Genomic DNA, 19728 nt, shown 5'->3' on the forward strand with positions numbered 1-19728 from the left:
TGCAGTAGAGGCTCTATCGTCACATTCCAAAATATAGGTCCACATACTGATCCTTGTGGATAGTCTTCTGTGATCTTTTTAATTACCTTCTGATTTCCTGCTGATCATTCAACAGTACGACCCTTACAATAATCCAATAGACTATTGTAAAGGCATCTCAGAGTCCAAAGGTCTCGTAATCTAGCAAACATTGTGGGCCACCATAAATTGTCAAAAGCTCCCGCAATGTCTACCATGATGGCAATGGCTAGCTTACAGGGATTTTCATCCACAATATTTAATGCTTTGTTGATCGCGTCCTCCAAGGACTTCCCTTTACGGAAACCGAACTGACACTGACTCAACCCTGACAGCTCCCTGTGTGACTGCAATCTGTCACATAGAAGACGCTCTAGAACTTTCGCCAAAGTATTTATCAAACGTATAGGACGATAACTTTTGGGTTCCACCGGACTTCTATCCTCCCCTTTCTTAATTATTACTATTCGAGCAACTTTCCAGATCTCCGGTACCCTCCCTAAAAGTAATGCATCATTTAATAGGGTAGTTAAGAATGGTACAAATTTAGTCACCGTCATATGTAAAACCTCAGCAAGTACACCATAAGGGCCAGGTGATTTACCCATCTTCAATCTATGTACTGCTCTCACAACTTCTTCTTTTGCAAACGGGATAACAGGAGTGTCATTAAGATATTATTCACTTAAAGCTGTCCTCAAATCATTGTGCTCTTCTGTATCCTCATTTATGCAATCATCAGGTAGGAGTGTCTTCAGCAGATATTCCGCTGAGTCCCTCCACCCTATGTCATACTACCGTCACTCTTTTTTGGGGTTGACAGAACCACAGGCGATTTCACTTTCTCCGTTAATAATCTGTATGGTTGTCCCCACATACTGAGTTGCATATATCCCTGTAGATATCTCTCCCAATGAATTCTTTTAACCTCAAACAATCGATTCCTATATTTTTCTTTTACTTCTCTGTAGACAGTTAACCGTCTCTGCCTTTCAAAGTACCCTAACGACTGCTGGTAGTGTCGTCTGGCAGCCCTCATTCTTCTACGCAAGTTTTCCAATTCTGGCGTCCACGGCATCTCCTGTACTCCCTTACCTTTATTTACTGGTATCGTTGCTCGTTGTGCTTCCTGAAGCAGCGCAGTTAATGCATGCGCCCTGAAGTCTACACTTCCTACAACGTTATCCATAGGATTTGTGTCCATTATTTCCCTCATCCTATTCCAATTTGCACGTTTAATATCCAGTTTTATGACCGGTTCTAAATCTACACTTTGCCCTCTTACATTTTGAGGGGTGATATCTACAAATATTGTATTATGATCACTAGTTGTACAGTGTTGTCGAACAGTCCATTCACTAACTTTACACACAGCAGCTCTATTCACTATCGTCACATCTATGTTTGTTGAGGCTCCCGCTCTATTTTCAAAGGTGCAAGGTTGTCCAGGTTTGTTAACTACAAAAAGATCCATTTCAGCAATATATTCTAACAGTTTTTGACCTGTTCGTCTATTTCGTTACTATGCCAGACAATAGCCTTAGCATTTGCATCTGCAGCTAAAATGAAGTTATGTCTTTGCCCACACAGTGCCGCAGCCTTTACCTTGTCAAGATAGGGTTCTATTTCGTGAGAATACTGCATGTATATGTTAGCGATTATCCACTTAGTAGATCCATCGGTAGCCTCAATCACTACACAGTATTCATCACACAACTGTGCTACTTTCGTGATCACTATTGATCGATTTAGTACTATTATCACAGATAAAGGCACTTCAGAGCCCGATATTACTGTTACACTAGGATCAAAATGAGTGACTTTTCCATTTCTTGTATGTGGCTCCTGAACACACATCATGTCAACCTTCGTCTCCTTGGCTACCCTCTGCACCTCAGCCATGACCAGCTTGCTTCTCATAGCGTTTATCTGCATAATTTTCATGTTACGGTTTTCTGGTATATACGTAGCTTTTAGAAGTCGGCAGAGACCAATCGAAATACACTCCCATACGCTTTAACAAAGTCTTTATATAGACGCTCTAAATCAAAGTTTTCCTGTCTCCGATTGTAGACTTGCTCTACTAAGTCACGCAATTTATCTACATCTGTTGGAAGATTATTGCTTTTTAAAACAATTCTATCTACCTCCTCCGCTGTAGGGAATGTTAACGTATCACCTAGAGAATGTGCATTTTTTACAATGTACCGAAGAGCGACGTTTAGAGTGTTTGTATCCTCAAGTTTACTTAACCTTAAATTATGCTCTATATCACTGTATATTTCCTGCGCTGTTTTTGGAGGCGTTACACCAGCATCTACTTTGGATATCGTTGTAGCTTTATCACTATTACTAACAGGAACATTGACTTTTGCTACATTGTTATCATCTCTATCAAGTACACATACACCAGTATCACTTAAGGTGGGGTTTACTTTACTGCAATTTGGCATCATAGAGGAAACATGTGTAGAATTTACTAATTCTTTTACCTGCTCAGCTGTCTCATTTAGTATTTTATCTTCAGCCTTAGATCCCAAATCAGTTATTGTTCCACTTTTAACAAATATGACAGGCTTACAGCTACTTGGCAAATTTTTAGTATCATATATTTCAGCACTAGACGACAACATATCAACTACATATGAGGTTCCAGATGCATGTCCTAATTCATCATCATATGCACCAACACTTTCAGATTCTAATTAGTCAATTCTAAACATCAGCTGACTTTGGAAAATTGCCCAGCGAAACATGTTTCTCTGAAGCTGTTTACCTACTTCTGGGTGGATTTGCCTACTTTCGACCATATTTTCTATATAGTCTACATTTTCATGATAATATGTTTCAATCACATCACAGTTCTGCAATGGATATGCTATATATTCAGAATTTTGGGATTTTGCATACATAGATATATTTAAACCTATCTGTCTGCGCCATTCCATTGCCCTCCGCTAGTTCCTTGCTCTCGTAGAAGGTGTCTTTCTTTTTTACTTACTGCGCTTCATTACCTTCTCTCCAATGTGTTCACTATTTGACTTGTTAGTTGCACTCAAAATACCTGACTTCACGTCACTGTCCATAATCAGTACGTGCAATCATACGTTCAAGCATCATTTGATAGGTTGCGCAGTTAGTTCCCAAATTATTGCATGCTCTCTTCTTTCTCACACAGGGTATACAAACAGCTTTTTCATCTTTCTTAGGACATTCAGCTTTAAGGTGCCCCTCAGAGCCACAGTGTGCACATGTTTGTTTGTTTGAACAGATTTTTGATGAGTGGCCCAGATCATTGCATTTAAAGCAGCGTTGGACCACCAAGTAACCACGAAGATTTAGAGCACGAAATTCAACAAAGATACGTGATTTGGCCAGAAGGATGTTTCGCAATCTTGGTGTCACTTCAAAAACATGATTTACTACCGGTTTATCTTTTGCACCTCTCCTAAACCTCGGTTTCATCTCTTGCTCAAAACTCTCCCTACTGATATCCTCGGACAAATTTAGCTCATAGATCTCTTCCAAAAGATCAGTCTCGTTTAACTCCTTAGGCACATCATGTAATATCACCAATGGCCTCTTTTTCGTTGGTGGCTCGCACTTGATGTTAGGTATGGTATTTACTTTTTCGATTAATCTCTTATGGTCATCTTCAGACTGTCTCGACGATGACCACATTACTTGTGGTTCTCACTGCCCTAAACTGGAGTCTATCTCGCTTAGGATTAATAGCTGTTGTGATGTTCTCCTTGACAGTCTTGACATCACTGTTACCATTTGCTCGTATAAAAACTATTTACCTGTTTTGCTGTTATTTTGTTAATTTTGACTGCAGTGGCTTGTTTTTTGGATATTTTACCATCACCAGCAGCAACTGCTGCATACGTTACTGGAGGAGCCGTTTGAATTTCTCTTTTATTTAGTTCTTCTCGAAACCTACTGTTTTCTGCTCGCAATTCTTCAATCTGACCCGTAAGTTTCGCTTGATAGAAAGCCCATTTAGTGAATTTCTGTCTGAAGGTTTGCACTACATGTTGCGGAACACTCTTAGGCCCTAATTCTTCAGAAACATATTGAGTGATATTCTCAAAAAAGTCGAGGATATCTTGCGGTTCAGATTCACCACCCTCCTCCTCTGCTTCTGATGCCTCAGATTTCCTCATGCAACTACTCGGCTGTTCATGCATAGTGAGAAGTCTACTTACAGTTCGTGACGTTGACAGTTGATACACTGATATACAGAAGAGATGGTATGCAGATGTAGCTCTCGAAGATGTAGCACTCGAACCAAAGATATACTATCCTTGCCAAGGAATACAAGGAGAAACACTTTAATCGCTTTGGAATGAGAAGTCAACAGATACAACGCGTTCCCTCCATAACAGTCGTAGTTCGATTTATGTACCACGACTTCAGTTCGATCTAACGACCACACTTTTCAGATACAGTTTTTAAACGTCACTTGAGGCAAAAATATACTCAAAAACATATAATTAATTTTGTGACCTACTGGATAAGTTTCCCCCTATTTAAACAATAATCCCCTACCAATTTTCACACTGAGAGTGTTTTGCTTGGGCACAATATCATCCGTAGTTCGATTAATGTACCACAAAATTTCACTCAAAGTTTGATGATAATTACCTCTTTCAGCATGCACTTAATCACAACAACACTGCAATTTCCCATCAATTATGATTTTAATATATCCACTAACTGTAATCTTTCCTAATTTGATACATGCACACGAAATTAAGGTTATATTGTTCCACGACACACGTGATATAGTAAAGGACGAAAATGAACCAGAAAGAATTTGAACAAACTCCACTACTCAATTATAGAGATTATACACTATAAATTTCCACAGCCCTTTAGTTTAAGGCATCAATACATGCAAATAGTGAGGTCAAAATGTTAACCTCACTCTGAAGAAATTGTCACACAGATCAGAATGCTCACACCGCCACGCGACGCGGCGCGGACGATACTCAGTAGCGACAGAAAACTATTCAATACGGTTTTAAATACTCCAAAATACTCAACACAATCTTTCCTTCGCACATTCGCTTCAAAAACCGACCCGACGAACGCGCACTACAACCTCGCCCGCCATCTTGTCAGCTTGAGATAGGGACAACGGGAATCTCGCTAATCCATTCATGCGCGTCACTAATTAGATGACGAGGCATTTGGCTATTTAAGCCGTCTTTTAAGCCGTCTTTATTCACGTCAGTGAACATACAAACAGAGATAAATACCCACGAAGTGGGTTTACAAATGACAAATACAGTACAAACATTAGACGGACAGGAAGAGACGTGAACAGAGATGGTTTTGTGCCTGTTGACACGCCAGGCAGCAGCGTAGACAACATAGAATTGGGCCATCACCCAACACCAGTCTGGGGCATCGTGCGCCTTATGGCAGTCATGGTGTCAAACCGCCTTGCCGCCATCACAGTCCCGATGAGTACCTGCGTTGACATCGTAGCGAATTGGTGGTTCTTGAACCCAAGCTGACGCAGGTACTGGGCAGATGTGAGTGACCACACCCCCCTCCATGAAATGGTGGCTGAAGAGGTGGTGATATTCTTGGCTGCTGGGATCTGACTCCTAATTGCCTGGTGGACGGCTTCCCTATTGTAAACCGCGACTTTCTGCTGGTGACACTCTTCGATGTCAAGATTGACACCAACCACCTGGGCATCGATGATATGGGCTGCATCGCCACGAACTGCCACGATGTCCGGCTTCCTCAGTCCCTCGGATGTCCTGAGGTAGGGCTCCAGATGGCGGTCGAAGCCCCTGCGACGAAGTCCCTGCGCGATGTAAGACGCTAGGGCGTTGTGTCGCTTCACTTGGGCGTCGTGACTTCGGAAGCAGTGCTGGACAAAGTGGTTTGCAGTTTCCTTAGCGATTCAGCCAGCCCGGCAGTTAGTGTCACCAGCACGACATCGCTGCAACCGTGCCCGGGTTGGAAAGGCATTGATCCTCGTACGGATGCAGGAGATGAAGTCGCGGCCTGTGATCGCTAGCCAGCTATGCTGCCCTGGTGTTCGGCAGACTTCTTAAGGGTGGCGCCGTCCACCGACAGATGCAGCCTTTCAGCCCACATCCGGCCCATTTGGTTCGTCGTCCGTATAACTGTATTGTTACCCTGTACTTGCTGCTCAATCCTCCCAATCTCACGCCCCAGAACGTCGTCTGCTGTCCCGTCAGATAGGATACCCAATGCCCGCATCTTTGCTAGCCAGTTCCGCGGCAGAAGAGGCTCGAGCCAGCGCGCCGATGGCACTCCCAGCCCCCCAGATGACACAGGGGCATGGAAGTAACGAACAGGGACGTCCACTGGCAGGCACAACCAAGATCTAATTGCTGCGCAGATGGTGGTGTCCATTGCTGACAGGGCTCCAAGGCAGGTCCTCGAAAGGGCCAAGCCATGGTGTATTCCTGGCAAGACGACGGTTCTGAGGGCATGCAAACGCTGTTACGGCTTTGGTGGTGCCTTGGACAGGACGGTCAGCTGTCGCTCGACCTCCCACCTCGGATGAAAGAGGCTGCGTCCGCTCGTGGAGAACTCCAGGCCAAGGTACCGGAAAGTGCTCTCGATCACCAGGGCTGGGAGGATGGTATACCCAGCTCTGAAGGTCGCGGCGTCATCGACCTTTATCTTCTTCTCACGACCAGACGCCGTGAGGGCGAGAGTGAAGCACTTTCCGGGGTTTACTTGGATACCAAGGTCCCCAAGGGCAGATGTTGCTGCATCAATGAGGTCCTGGAGCCCTCCTGGAGTCTCAGCGAACAGCAGGAGGTCGTCAGCGAAAGCAGCAGCGTTCAGACGACGTCCCATCACATTGGCACCAATGTAGTCTGGGAGGCGAGCAAGCATGAGGTCTAAGGAAAGGTTGGAAAGGATAGGAGAGAGTGGATCACCTTGCCTGACACCCCTTGAAGGTCGCACTGGACCCAGCGACTTCCCAGGACCAGAGATCATCGTCACCCCATCCTCATAGCATCCCAGGACGTATCCAATGAACTCGTCAGGCAGACCATGTGCCCTCAGGGCGGGCCTCAGAGCACCATGGTCTAGAGAGTCGAATGCCTTGGACACATCCAGGGACGCAACATAGAGGGAGCGACAGTTCGCCCTGGCCTGAGTAATCGCGAAGTCCAAGCCGACCGATTGGTTTTGATCTAATAAAAGCGTCCCTTCCATCTCTGGTCGGGACATTTTTTTTAAAAAAAAAAAGAAAATTTTTTATTGATTTAACAATACTAATTATACATGTTTGGCCCATCTCCTAACATGATTAGTGGGCCATTAATTGTTACATAAGACTAAGTTTTTTTGCAGCTTAGATTACAATTTTTTGTTAGTGAGCTACTATTTAAGTTCCTAAAGTAGTGTTAGATTCCTACAATAACAATGGGCAGTTTAGTTTTACCTACTTCTAACCTAGAAATGACTACTAACTGCAGCGTCACAGGTGTGCCAGTGAATACAAACTTACTTGGAGTGGCCAGGCTCCTCGAGCTAACCCCGGGGAGCATGCCCCTGGCACCGGGCCGGCCAAGGTTAGTAATCGCTGCAGTTTCCTATGTTAGTATTCTAAACTAAGTCCTACTACTACTAACTTAACCTATGTCATAGTTGGTGCTTGTCGTGATCGGTGTGATTGATCCCACCCCCCTAGTCCCATATGTGGCGGTTTCCAACTGATGGAAGTTAGCCATTCCACGCACAGGCGGTATGGGATTGGGATCAGGTCTTAATCGGTTGGTTAACGAGTTCGGTGTCTATTCTTGATCCCTAAAGTATTCTATTAAGACTTTTCGCGATACCGCTTCTGCCAGAGCATTCAGCGTATGGAAAGTGTCTTCTTATCATAGGAGATTGTATGTCTCGTTGTTTGGAAGTCTGTGTCTGAGTGTTGTCGCCACGTCGTTGAAGAGAGGGCACTCGAAAACCACATGGATAGGAGTTCATTCCGCCGCGCCACAGTCACACTCGGGGGTTGCCCTTTTCCCAAACCGACATAAGTATGTCGCATAGGGTCCATGACCAGTGAGAAAGTGGATGAGTCCTCGTGAGGGTTCAAAATATTTCATGGTCCCGCGTTCTTTAACATCAGGTAAAAACTGGAATGTTCTCCCCGTTTCATCTTCCTCCCAATTCCTCTGCCACAGTTCCTCCCCTCTGTTTCTTATTTCCCTCTTATCCTCTGCTCTCACACGCATGATATCTGTTATTTTTTCCCCATTCCCTTTTTTAGCCCAATACCATGCCGCTTGTTCACGTGCTTTGATATCTAACGGGCAGAGGCCAATTATGACTAACAGGGCTCCCCCTGGTGATGTCCTGTAGGCCCCTGCTGATCTTAGAATCATATTTCTTTGGACCCTTCTCACTGTCATGGCAGGCACGACCCGCGTGAGATTGCGCACAGACTCCTGAGCCGTAACCCACTACTGAGGTCAAGATGCTATTGTGATAGTTTGATGAGATGAGGGGGGAGATGAAATCGATTATGTCCAATCGAAATGAGATTATTAAGTAACTGGAGGGCTCTCTGAGTTACGGTTTCTATGTGTTTTCCAAAGTTCCATCTCTCATCAATTATGACTCCCAGATATCGCGCCTCTCGTCGCCGAAGAACTGGTCAGCCATCGATTCTGACAGTGGGATTCCTGATAAGCTGACCTTTTAGCAGTAAATATGTGGATTTAGTAGGAGATAGTTTCATCTTCGTATTAAGGCACCATTTGTGCAGTTTTTCAATGGCCCTTTCGATCTTTGGCTCGATGTCCTCTCGGCTACGACCGCCGACCAGCAGAAGGAGGTCATCTGCGTAGGCTATCACCTCTAGCACTTCTTCACTTTGTTGCAGTTCGTCTAGTAATGGTTCCATGTGGATATCCCAGAACAGGGGCCCCAGAACAGAGCCTTGGGGACACCCCTTGGTGATTACTTTTCCAATTCTCCCGCTAGGGGATGATAGCCGAGCCTCCCTGTTCTTACAATAGCTCCTCACACTCATCAACTGGCCCTGGACACTCTTTCTCCCGTAAACAGGAGAAGAGCGAAGGCCACCACAGGTTGTCAAAGGCGCCACTGATATCCACCATGATGCTGACAATGTACTTATGCGGGGTCGAGCCACAGACCTCAGCCACCAGAGCGACGGCATCAGATGCTGACCGCCCAAGCCTGAAGCCGAACTGCCTGCTGCTCATCCCCAACAGTACCCGGTGAGCCGTCAATCTGTCAGCCAGCAGTTTCTCCAGGAGCTTTCCAAATAGGTCCAATAGGGAGATTGGCCTGTAAGATTTAACTTTAATTATCACATTCGCGGTTTTCCACCTCTTGGGAAACCTTCTTTGTCTAAGACACTCATTGAATGGGTGGGTCAGCGGCGCGACTAACTGGGGTGCCAGAAATTGCACCACTTCAGCCACAATGCCGTCTGGTCCTGGAGTTTTTCCTCTTTTTAGGGATCTTATTTGTGCAGCCACCTCCTCTTCTGAGAATGGGTAGACTGCCGTGTTGTTGTTATCATCCACTAGATATGCGTCACGCAGTTGCTTCTGGCTTTCGGTTTCTCCATCCGCATTGTCGTCAGGCAGCAGGGATTGGAGAAGGACCTCAGCAGTTTCCTGCAAAGACTCAATTATCGTATCCCCTCGCCTGACAGTTGATAACTCCAGGGGAGAGCGGATTTTTTCCCTTACTAATTTATAAGGGAGACCCCACGGATCTAAGGCCAACTGGTTCAGCACGTAGCTTTCCCAGCTACGCATTCTCACTTTGCGTAACTCCTGGAATCTCTGCTTGGCCTCCCTGTATCGCAACTTCCATCTTTGTCTTTCCAGCCAGACGACACTGCGCTGGTAGTTTCTCCTTAGCCTTCTGACAGATTGACGTAAATCCTCTAATTCGGGCGACCATGGTGACGGCGAGGCCGCCACGGCCTTCCTCCTGGTTGGTACAGCGGCCCTCACCGCTCTATGTACTGCACCCACCAGTTCCACAGCTCTTTCGTCTACGTCTACGTCTAGGTCTTGATGTGCGTCACCTTCTAGTAAGGCAGGAATGTCGCACTCCCTTGCTAAAAGTTCCCAATTTGCTTTGTTGTAGTTAATTTGCACCTCCCACCCCATGGTCCAGCGGCACTCTTTCTCTTAAAGTGAAGGTTATTAAGTTGTGGTCACTCGTGGTGGCATTGCTTACGACTGTCCAATTCTTTATTAGGTTAGCTGCATTGTGTGATGTAAGGGTTACATCTATATTCGTGCCTTGTCCTCCTCCTGCTGTGTAGGTAGGAAGATTGCCCGGCATGTTGGTCACCACGAGCTGCGAGGCCATAAGAAAATCTTCCACTTTATCACCGTTTGCGTCTCTGGTGCCGCTGTACCACAGGGGGGATTTTGCATTGATGTCAGCTGTTATGATTATCTTTCGACCCCGCAACGCCGCGGTAACTCTTGCCAGATGTTCTAGGTGTTGTTAAATCTCATCTCCGTACTGAAAATACATATTTATGAGAATAATTACTCCCATCGGGGACTGAAGCTCCACGACTTTGCAGTGACGAGTTGTAAATTGTGAGAGCGTAGTTACCCTCATGAGTTTGTTTGTTACTACTGTTGCTGCTCTAGGGTCCTCACCTCTGCTGACAATTTGCCAAGTTGTGGCGGCAAAAGCTATTTTCCCAGCTTGGGAGTACGGCTCCTGTAGGCAGAGCACGTCCAGTCTCCTCTCCTCCACCTCTTTGCGGAGCTCCTGCATAACAAGTCGACTGTTGTGCGTATTTAATTGTCCAGTTGTTATCTCAGTCGTCATGGAAAGTATGTGTGTATGTGGTCGTCCGGCCAGGTCTTACTCCAGTCGAACCCCACTGCGGGTCCGGGGATTAGAATAGGCCCGAGGTATTCCTGCCTGTCGTAAGAGGCGACTAAAAGGAGTCCATCCCCCTCACGGGGGTAGTTAGCGCCTGCGTCCGGAGACGGACGATTCCACGACCTATAATCGTGGTCTTTTTGGTTTTTCACTTCTCGTCTCTTCCTTCCTTTTGTTGGTTCCTTTCTTTGCTCTTCTCCACCTCACTGTCTTCCTTACTCTTTCCCTTGACTTCTCCTTGCCTTCTCATTGCCTTTTTCTCCTTGCCTTCTCATTGCCTTTTTCTCCTTGCCTTCTCATTGCCTTTTTCTCCTTGCCTTCTCATTGCCTTTTTCTCCTTGCCTTCTCATTGCCTTTTTCTCCTTGCCTTCTCATTGCCTTCTTCTCCTTGCCTTCTCTGGTCTCCGCCTCGGCGTTTGAGACAGTCTGTCCTCTTTCTCCCTCTCTCTCTTCTTTTTCCTCTTCTTCCTTCCTCCCTGTGCGTGCCTGAAGGCCGACCCACGCGTTCGCACGCGTAGCCGGTGACGGGGTAACGCGTAAGTCCCCGCCCTGGGTAGACATGTAAGGCACGCGCGTACCCCCTGGTAAAGGCCAGGCCCGGGGAGGGGTGATTGCCTGAGCTGATACCTTCTGACCATGCCGATTGGTCCCTCCGTCTCTTTCTCGGGAGGTGTGACCTGAGGTGTAAACATTCACCTAAGGCGGGTGTGCCCTCTGAGAGGGTCCCCACAAGGAAGGAGCGCGCCATCGGAGACGCTGGCAATCATGGGGGATTCCTCCGCAATGGATTCTACTCCATCTCTCTCGACTTCGACCCAAAAACGGAAACGTAACCAGCCAACAGTGACAAAAGTACTACCGCCTGCCCCACAGTTCCTCGTAGTTTCTCGATCTGAGGACGGAAAGGATTTTTCCTCTGTCAACCCTTTCGTTATTCAGAAGGGCGTAGATGCCATAGCCGGATCTGTCAAATCTTGTACCAGGTTGCGTAACGGCACCTTATTACTAGAAACTGAGAGTGCCTTTCAGGCACAAAAACTGCTTCGGGCCACCCTCCTGTACACGTTCCCTGTACGGGTGGAGGCCCACCGAACTTTGAATTCGTCGACCTTGTACCGACCCGGACACTCTTCTTGACCTTCGATAGTGTTAAGCTGCCATCGCGCATCAAGGCGGGCTACGAGGTTATTTCTGTTCGCCCCTATGTCCCGACACCTACGCGCTGCTACCAGTGTCAGCGTTTCAATCACACTCGACAGTCTTGTTCCAATGCGGCTAAATGTGTCACTTGTGGCAAGGATGCCCATGAGGGTGACTGTCCACCTCCGTCTCCTCGTTGTGTGAACTGTCAGGGTGACCATGCCGCATCCTCCCGCGACTGTCCTGTCTATAAGGAAGAACGCTGCATCCAAGAAATTCGGGTCAAAGAGAAAGTGTCCACCTCGGCTGCTCGCAAGCTATTGGCTAGTAGGAAGCCCACGCTGCTCCCAGCGGGGAAATATAGTACTGTCCTCGCCTCTCCTCGGACTACCCGGGAGGTCGCAACCCAGACATGCGATCTGACCTTCAGCACCACGGTCGTCCGTTCGGCCAGTGCTAAGATCGCGCGGTCGACGTCTCCTCTTCCTCCCATCACACCACAGACACCAGCCACTTCCTCAGCTTCTGCTAAGTCGAAGACCCCGAAGTCAGATGCACGGACCTTCAAGAAGGAACCATCCCGTGCAGACTTCCTCCGTACCTCGACCTCACAGCCTTCGACCGGTACTTCCACCAAACGTCCTTCCAAAAAGGCGCATAGGAAGCACAGTTCTCCTTCTCCGCCACAGCGCATTTCTTCTCCTGCGCCACCCAGCGGTTGCCGCCCCAGGCCGTCATCCGTTTCGCCTGGCCGCACCGCTGGTAGCCGTACATCTGGCCGTTCACCGGCGGAGGAAGCTCCCCCTCCTGGCCATCCTCCCGAGATGGCCGATGACCCTATAGACCCAATGGACGATGACTGTCCGCCTACTGATAGCGGCGGCAGTGCTCGCTCGAAGCCAGGCCCTAAGCGGCCTTCGAGGTGACCCCTTCTCTCATCTTCCTTTTCTTACGATGGCACTTATTCACTGGAATATTCGCAGCATTCGCTCCAACCGAGAGGACTTGAAGTTGCTGCTCCGCTTGCATCGTCCGCTCGTCGTAGCCCTCCAGGAAACGAAGCTACGCCCATGCGATCACATTGCCTTGGCACACTAGACCTCTGTGCGTTTTGACCTACCCCCTATGGTAGGAATCCCAGCTCATGGAGGGGTTATGTTGCTGGTCCGGGATGATATTTACTACGATCCCATCACATTGCACACCGGCCTGCAGGCAGTCGCCATCCGCATTACTCTCCCCACTTTTACGTTTTCCTTTTGTACCGTTTACACTCCCTCGTCATCTGCCGTTACCAGGGCAGACATGATGCAACTTATTGCTCAGCTACCTGCACCGTTTTTGTTAACTGGAGACTTCAATGCCCACCATCCCCTTTGGGGTTCTCCAGCCTCCTGCCCGAGGGGCTCCTTGTTAGCAGACCTTTTCAACCAGCTCAATCTTGTCTGCCTCAATACTGGCGCCCCTACTTTTCTTTCGGACACATCTCATACCTATTCCCATTTAGACCTCTCTATATGTACTCCCCAACTTGCACGCCGGTTTGAGTGGTATGCACTTGCTGATACATATTCGAGCGACCACTTCCCGTGTGTTATCCATCTCCTGCAGCATACTCCCTCTCCGTGCTCCTCTAGTTGGACCATCTCCAAGGCAGACTGGGGGCTCTTTTCTTCCAGGGCGACCTTTCAGGATCAAACCTTCACAAGCTGCGATCGTCAGGTCGCACACCTCACGGAAGTCATTCTCGCTGCTGCTGAATATTCCATCCCTCACCCTACTTCTTCTCCACGTCGCGTACCGGTCCCCTGGTGGACCGCAGCATGTAGAGACGCTTTACGTGCTCGTCGACGTGCTTTACGCACCTTTAAACGCCACCCTACAGTGGCGAATTGTATTAATTATAAACGATTACGTGCTCAGTGTCATCGTATTATTAACGAAAGCAAGAAAGCCAGCTGGGCTGCTTTCACAAGCACCTTCAACAGTTTTACTCCTTCTTCTGTTGTCTGGGGTAGCCTGCGCCGGCTATCTGGCACTAAGGTCCACTCCCCAGTTTCTGGCTTGAAGGTCGCGAATGAAGTCCTTGTGGCCCCTGAGGCTGTCTCCAATGCCTTCGGCCGCTTTTTCGCCGAGGTTTCGAGCTCCGCTCATTACCACCCTGCCTTCCTCCCCCGCAAACAGGCAGAGGAGGCTAGGCCACCTGACTTTTGCTCCTCGAATTGTGAAAGTTACAATGCCCCATTCACCATGCGGGAACTCGAAACCGCACTTGGCCGATCACGGTCCTCCGCTCCAGGGCCTGATTCTATTCATATTCAGATGCTGAAGAACCTTTCTCCTGCGGGTAAAGGTTTTCTTCTTCGTACATACAATCGCATCTGGATTGAGGGACATGTTCCCGCATGCTGGCGCGAGTCTATTGTTGTCCCGATTCCTAAGCCGGGGAAGGACAAGCACTTGCCTTCCAGTTATCGACCTATCTCACTTACCAGCTGTGTCTGTAAAGTGATGGAGCGAATGGTTAACTCTCGATTGGTTTGGCTGCTTGAGTCTCGACGCCTACTTACAAATGTACAATGTGGATTTCGTAGGCGCCGCTCTGCTGTTGACCATCTGGTTACCTTGTCGACCTTCATTATGAATAACTTCGTGCGGAAGCGCCCGACCGCGGCTGTGTTCTTTGATTTGGAGAAGGCTTACGACACCTGTTGGAGGGCGGGCATTCTCCGCACCATGCATACATGGGGCCTTCGCGGTCGCCTCCCTCTTTTTATTCGTTCCTTTTTAATGGATCGACAGTTCAGGGTACGTGTGGGTTCTGTCCTGTCCGACACCTTTCGCCAGGAGAATGGGGTGCCACAGGGCTCAGTTTTGAGCGTCGCTCTGTTCGCCATCGCGATCAATCCAATAATGGATTGCCTCCCAGCTGATGTATCAGGCTCCCTTTTTGTGGACGATTTTACCATCTATTGCAGCGCGCAGCGTACACGTGTCCTGGAGCGCTGTCTTCAGCGTTCTCTTGACCGTCTTTACTCCTGGAGTGTCGCCAATGGCTTCCATTTTTCTGCCGAGAAGACGGTCTGTACTAACTTCTGGCGCTACAAAGAGTCTCTCCCACCGTCCTTACGACTTGGTCCCGTTGCTCTCCCAATCGTGGAGACAACCAAATTTTTAGGCCTTACCTTTGACAGGAAACTTAGCTGGTCTCCACATGTGTCATATTTGGCCGCCCGTTGTACCCGTTCTTTAAATGTCCTCCGTGTTCTCAGTGGTATGTCGTGGGGAGCGGATCGAACCGTCCTACTTCGTCTATATCGGTCGATCGTCCGCTCCAAGCTGGATTATGGGAGCTTCGTATACTCCTCTGCACGGCCATCCATCTTACGCCGCCTCAACTCCATACAACATCGGGGTTTACGACTTGCGATCGGAGCATTTTAGACCAGTCCCGTAGAGAGTCTTCATGCTGACGCTGGCGAATTGCCGCTCACTTACCGGCGCGATATACTGCTTTGTCGGTATGCCTGTCGGCTACTGTCAATGCCCGACCATCCGTCTTATCGTTCCTTTTTTGACGACTCTCTCGACCGTCAATACAGGTTGTATGTCTCTGCCCTGCTACCCCCTGGAGTTCGCTTTCGTCGCCTCCTTCAACACCTTCATTTTTCACTCCCTGCAACCTTTCGAGTGGGCGAGAGCCACACGCCACCTTGGCTCCAGGCTCAGGTCCGCGTTCACCTTGACCTCAGCTCGCTCCCAAAAGAGGTCACCCCCAGTTCGGTCTACCACTCCCGTTTTTTGGAACTTCGTTCGAAGTTCATCAACATGACTTTCATTTATACAGATGGCTCTAAGACCAATGACGGGGTCGGGTGTTCCTTTATAGTCGGGGCACAAAGTTTCCAATACCGGCTCCATGATCATTGTTCGGTCTTCACAGCTGAGCTCTTTGCCCTCTACCAGGCTGTTCTTTACATCTGCCGCCACCGACATTCTGCTTATGTCATCTGCTCAGATTCCCTGAGCGCCATCCAGAGCCTCAGTGATTCGTACCCGGTTCACCCTTTCGTACACCGGATCCAACGCTCTCTTCAGCGGCTGGTGGACGTCAGTCCGCCAGTTAGCTTTATGTGGGTTCCTGGCCATGTCGGTATCCCTGGGAACGAAGCTGCAGATGCCGCGGCCAAGGCTGCGGTCCTCCAGCCTCGGACAGCTTCTTGTTGTGTCCCTTCGTCCGATTTTAGCAGGGTCATTTGTCGGCGCGTTGTGTCGCTGTGGCATGCCGATTGGGCTGCACTTACCGACAACAAGCTTCGGGCCTTAAAACCTCTTCCCGTGGCTTGGACTTCCTCCTCACGCCCTTCTCGGCGGGAGGAGGTCGTTTTAGAAAGGTTAAGGATTGGACACTGCCGGTTCAGCCATCGCCATCTGCTGACGGCTGCGCCGGCGCCGTTCTGCCCATGTGGGCACTTGCTGACAGTTAGACACATTTTAATGTCCTGTCCCGATCTTAACCAACTGCGCCTCGATCTTAACCTGCCTAATACTTTCGATGCCGTTTTAGCGGATGACCCACGAGCAGCTGCTCGTGTTCTTTGTTTTATCAATTTGACAAACCTCGCTAAGGACATTTGATGTTGTTTTTTAATCCTATGCCTGTCAGTCTCTTTTAGCGTGTTTTCCCTTTTAGTTGTTGTCCACTTGTGCCTCGTGGTGCATTTTTAGAGTAGTCAGGGCGCTAATGACCATTGAAGTTGTGCGCCCTAAAACCACAAAAAAAAAAAAAAAAAAAAAACGCCCTGACCCTTCTGCGCCCACCGCCATGCCCCTGCTACTCGTCAGGGCTTCGCGGCCGGCCGCAAGGACCGGCCATGACTGCCAGACTGACGGCCGAGTATAGGCACGACGCTTCAGCGCCATCCATTTTCAGGGCTAGTTGCTTTGGCAGGTGAGTTGTTACACACTCCTTAGCGGATTCCGACTTCCATGGCCACCGTCCTGCTGTCTTAAGCAACCAACGCCTTTCATGGTTTCCCATGAGCGTCGATTCGGGCGCCTTAACTCGGCGTTTGGTTCATCCCACAGCGCCAGTTCTGCTTACCAAAAGTGGCCCACTTGGCACTCCGATCCGAGTCGTTTGCTCGCGGCTTCAGCATATCAAGCAAGCCGGAGATCTCACCCATTTAAAGTTTGAGAATAGGTTGAGGTCGTTTCGGCCCCAAGGCCTCTAATCATTCGCTTTACCGGATGAGACTCGTACGAGCACCAGCTATCCTGAGGGAAACTTCGGCGGGAACCAGCTACTAGATGGTTCGATTAGTCTTTCGCCCCTATACCCAGCTCCGACGATCGATTTGCACGTCAGAATCGCTACGGACCTCCATCAGGGTTTCCCCTGACTTCATCCTGGCCAGGCATAGTTCACCATATTTCAGGTCCCAACATGTACGCTCTAGGTGCGCCTCACCTCGCAATGAGGACGAGACGCCCCGGGAGTGCGGAGGCCGCCACCCCATGAAGGGTGGGTAAGCTCCATCCTCCTCGGCCTGCGCAAGGCGAGACCTTCACTTTCATTATGCCTTTAGGGTTCGTACAGCCCAAAGACTTGCGCTCATGTTAGACTCCTTGGTCTGTGTTTCAAGACGGGTCGTGAAATTGTCCAAAGCTGAAGCGCCGCTGACAGGAGCGATTATTCCGCACGAGAGCATCCCGAGCCAACAGCGGGGCGGGTCCGGGGCTGGCCAGGTAGGTCCGTCATCCAGAAAGAACCGCGCGCGCTTGCCGGGAGCCCAAGCGCCCAAAGGGGCGAATCGACTCCCCCAGATGTACCGCCGAGCAGCCAGCCAGGACACTGGGGCTCTGCCCAACAGACGTGAACCGAGGCCCGCGGAAGGACAGGCTGCGCACCAGGGCCGTAGGCCGGCACCCAGCGGGTCGCGACGTCCTACTAGCGGAGAAGTGCGGCCCACCGCCCACCACACACTAGAACGGCCACACCCCACGGCGAGTGGAAAGGCAACCGGACACGACCCCACCGCGGATTGCTCTGCGCGGGCGGCCGGCCCCATCTGCCGAGGGCGGGAGCCAGTGGCTGGATGGGCGTTAATCTCACCCATTCGACCTTTCAGACTTCTCACGTTTACCCCAGAACGGTTTCACGTACTTTTGAACTCTCTCTTCAAAGTTCTTTTCAACTTTCCCTCACGGTACTTGTTCGCCATTGGTCTCGTGGTCATATTTAGTCTCAGATAGAGTTTACCACCCACTTGGAGCTGCACTCTCAAGCAACCCGACTCGAAGGAGAGGTCCGGCCGACGCTCGCAGCGGATGCTACGGCCCTGGCACCCTCTATGGGCCGTGGCCTCATTCAAGTTGGACTTGGGCTCGGCGCGAGGCGTCGGGGCAGTGGACCCTCCCAAACACCACTTGCTACGACAGGCGGCAGCCTGCGGGGTTCGGTGCTGGACCCCTTCCCTGTTCGGTCGCCGCTACTGGGGAATCCTTGTTAGTTTCTTTTCCTCCGCTTAGTAATATGCTTAAATTCAGCGGGTAGTCTCTCCTGCTCTGAGGTCGTTGTACGAGGTGTCACACGCCACACCGCCTGCCGGCTGTGCACGCTACCGAGAAAGTACCGGTATGCGAAGCGCCAAGCGACGGGCGCGCATGGCACGTTTAAGGAGACGCGGCCGGCCCCACAGGCGGCCACGACACTTTCCATGTCTCCGAAGCGGGACAAACGCCGCGCGCTTCAGTATACGTAGCCGAACCTCAGCCAGACGTGGCCTGGGAACGGAATCCATGGAACGCAATGTGCGTTCGAAACGTCGATGTTCATGTGTCCTGCAGTTCACATGTCGACGCGCAATTTGCTGCGTTCTTCATCGACCCACGAGCCGAGTGATCCACCGTCCTGGGTGATCTTTTTTTTAGTTCCCACTGTCTCTTTCCAAACAGTCGCATAGGCGGGACTGAAGTGTTTGACGGCGCCTGTTCCAGCGTTCTGTGTCCAATGGCCTCACGGCCGATGGGCGTTGTACGGCTCCACACCGCAGCGGACAGGCACTCGGGCGAAAGTCATTCAAAACCGGCGCTAGGCGCCAGGTGCCGCAGGCCAGCCGCTCCAGAGCTTCAGCGCTCGTACCACACAACATTTCTGTTGGTGTTGAGACGCACGCGTGGTTCCGCACGCGGCGCACGGCTGCTGCCGTACAGGTAGCGTGTTGCGTGACACGACACGCACATCGAAAGACATGCAGTCTGGTCGGTAATGATCCTTCCGCAGGTTCACCTACGGAAACCTTGTTACGACTTTTACTTCCTCTAAATGATAAAGTTTCGTCATCTTTCCGGTAGCATCGGCAACGACAGAGTCGATGCCGCGTACCAGTCCGAAGACCTCACTAAATCATTCAATCGGTAGTAGCGATGGGCGGTGTGTACAAAGGGCAGGGACGTAATCAACGCGAGCTTATGACTCGGGCTTACTGGGAATTTCTCGTTCATGGGGAACAATTGCAAGCCCCAATCCCTAGCACGAAGGAGGTTCAGCGGGTTACCCCGACCTTTCGGCCTAGTAAGACACGCTGATTTCTTCAGTGTAGCGCGCGTGCGGCTCACAACATCTAAGAGCATCACAGACCTGTTACTGCTCAATCTCGTGCGGCT

General features: G+C 49.7%; 1 pseudogene; it reads right to left on the minus strand.

The window, feature by feature from the left end:
- Positions 1-18825: 18825 nt before the first annotated feature.
- On the minus strand, positions 18826-18980 carry LOC126093315 (5.8S ribosomal RNA; annotated as a pseudogene).
- Positions 18981-19728: the final 748 nt, after the last annotated feature.

Source organism: Schistocerca cancellata, chromosome 7, assembly GCF_023864275.1.
Source record: "Schistocerca cancellata isolate TAMUIC-IGC-003103 chromosome 7, iqSchCanc2.1, whole genome shotgun sequence".
Lineage (NCBI taxonomy): Eukaryota > Metazoa > Arthropoda > Insecta > Orthoptera > Acrididae > Schistocerca > Schistocerca cancellata.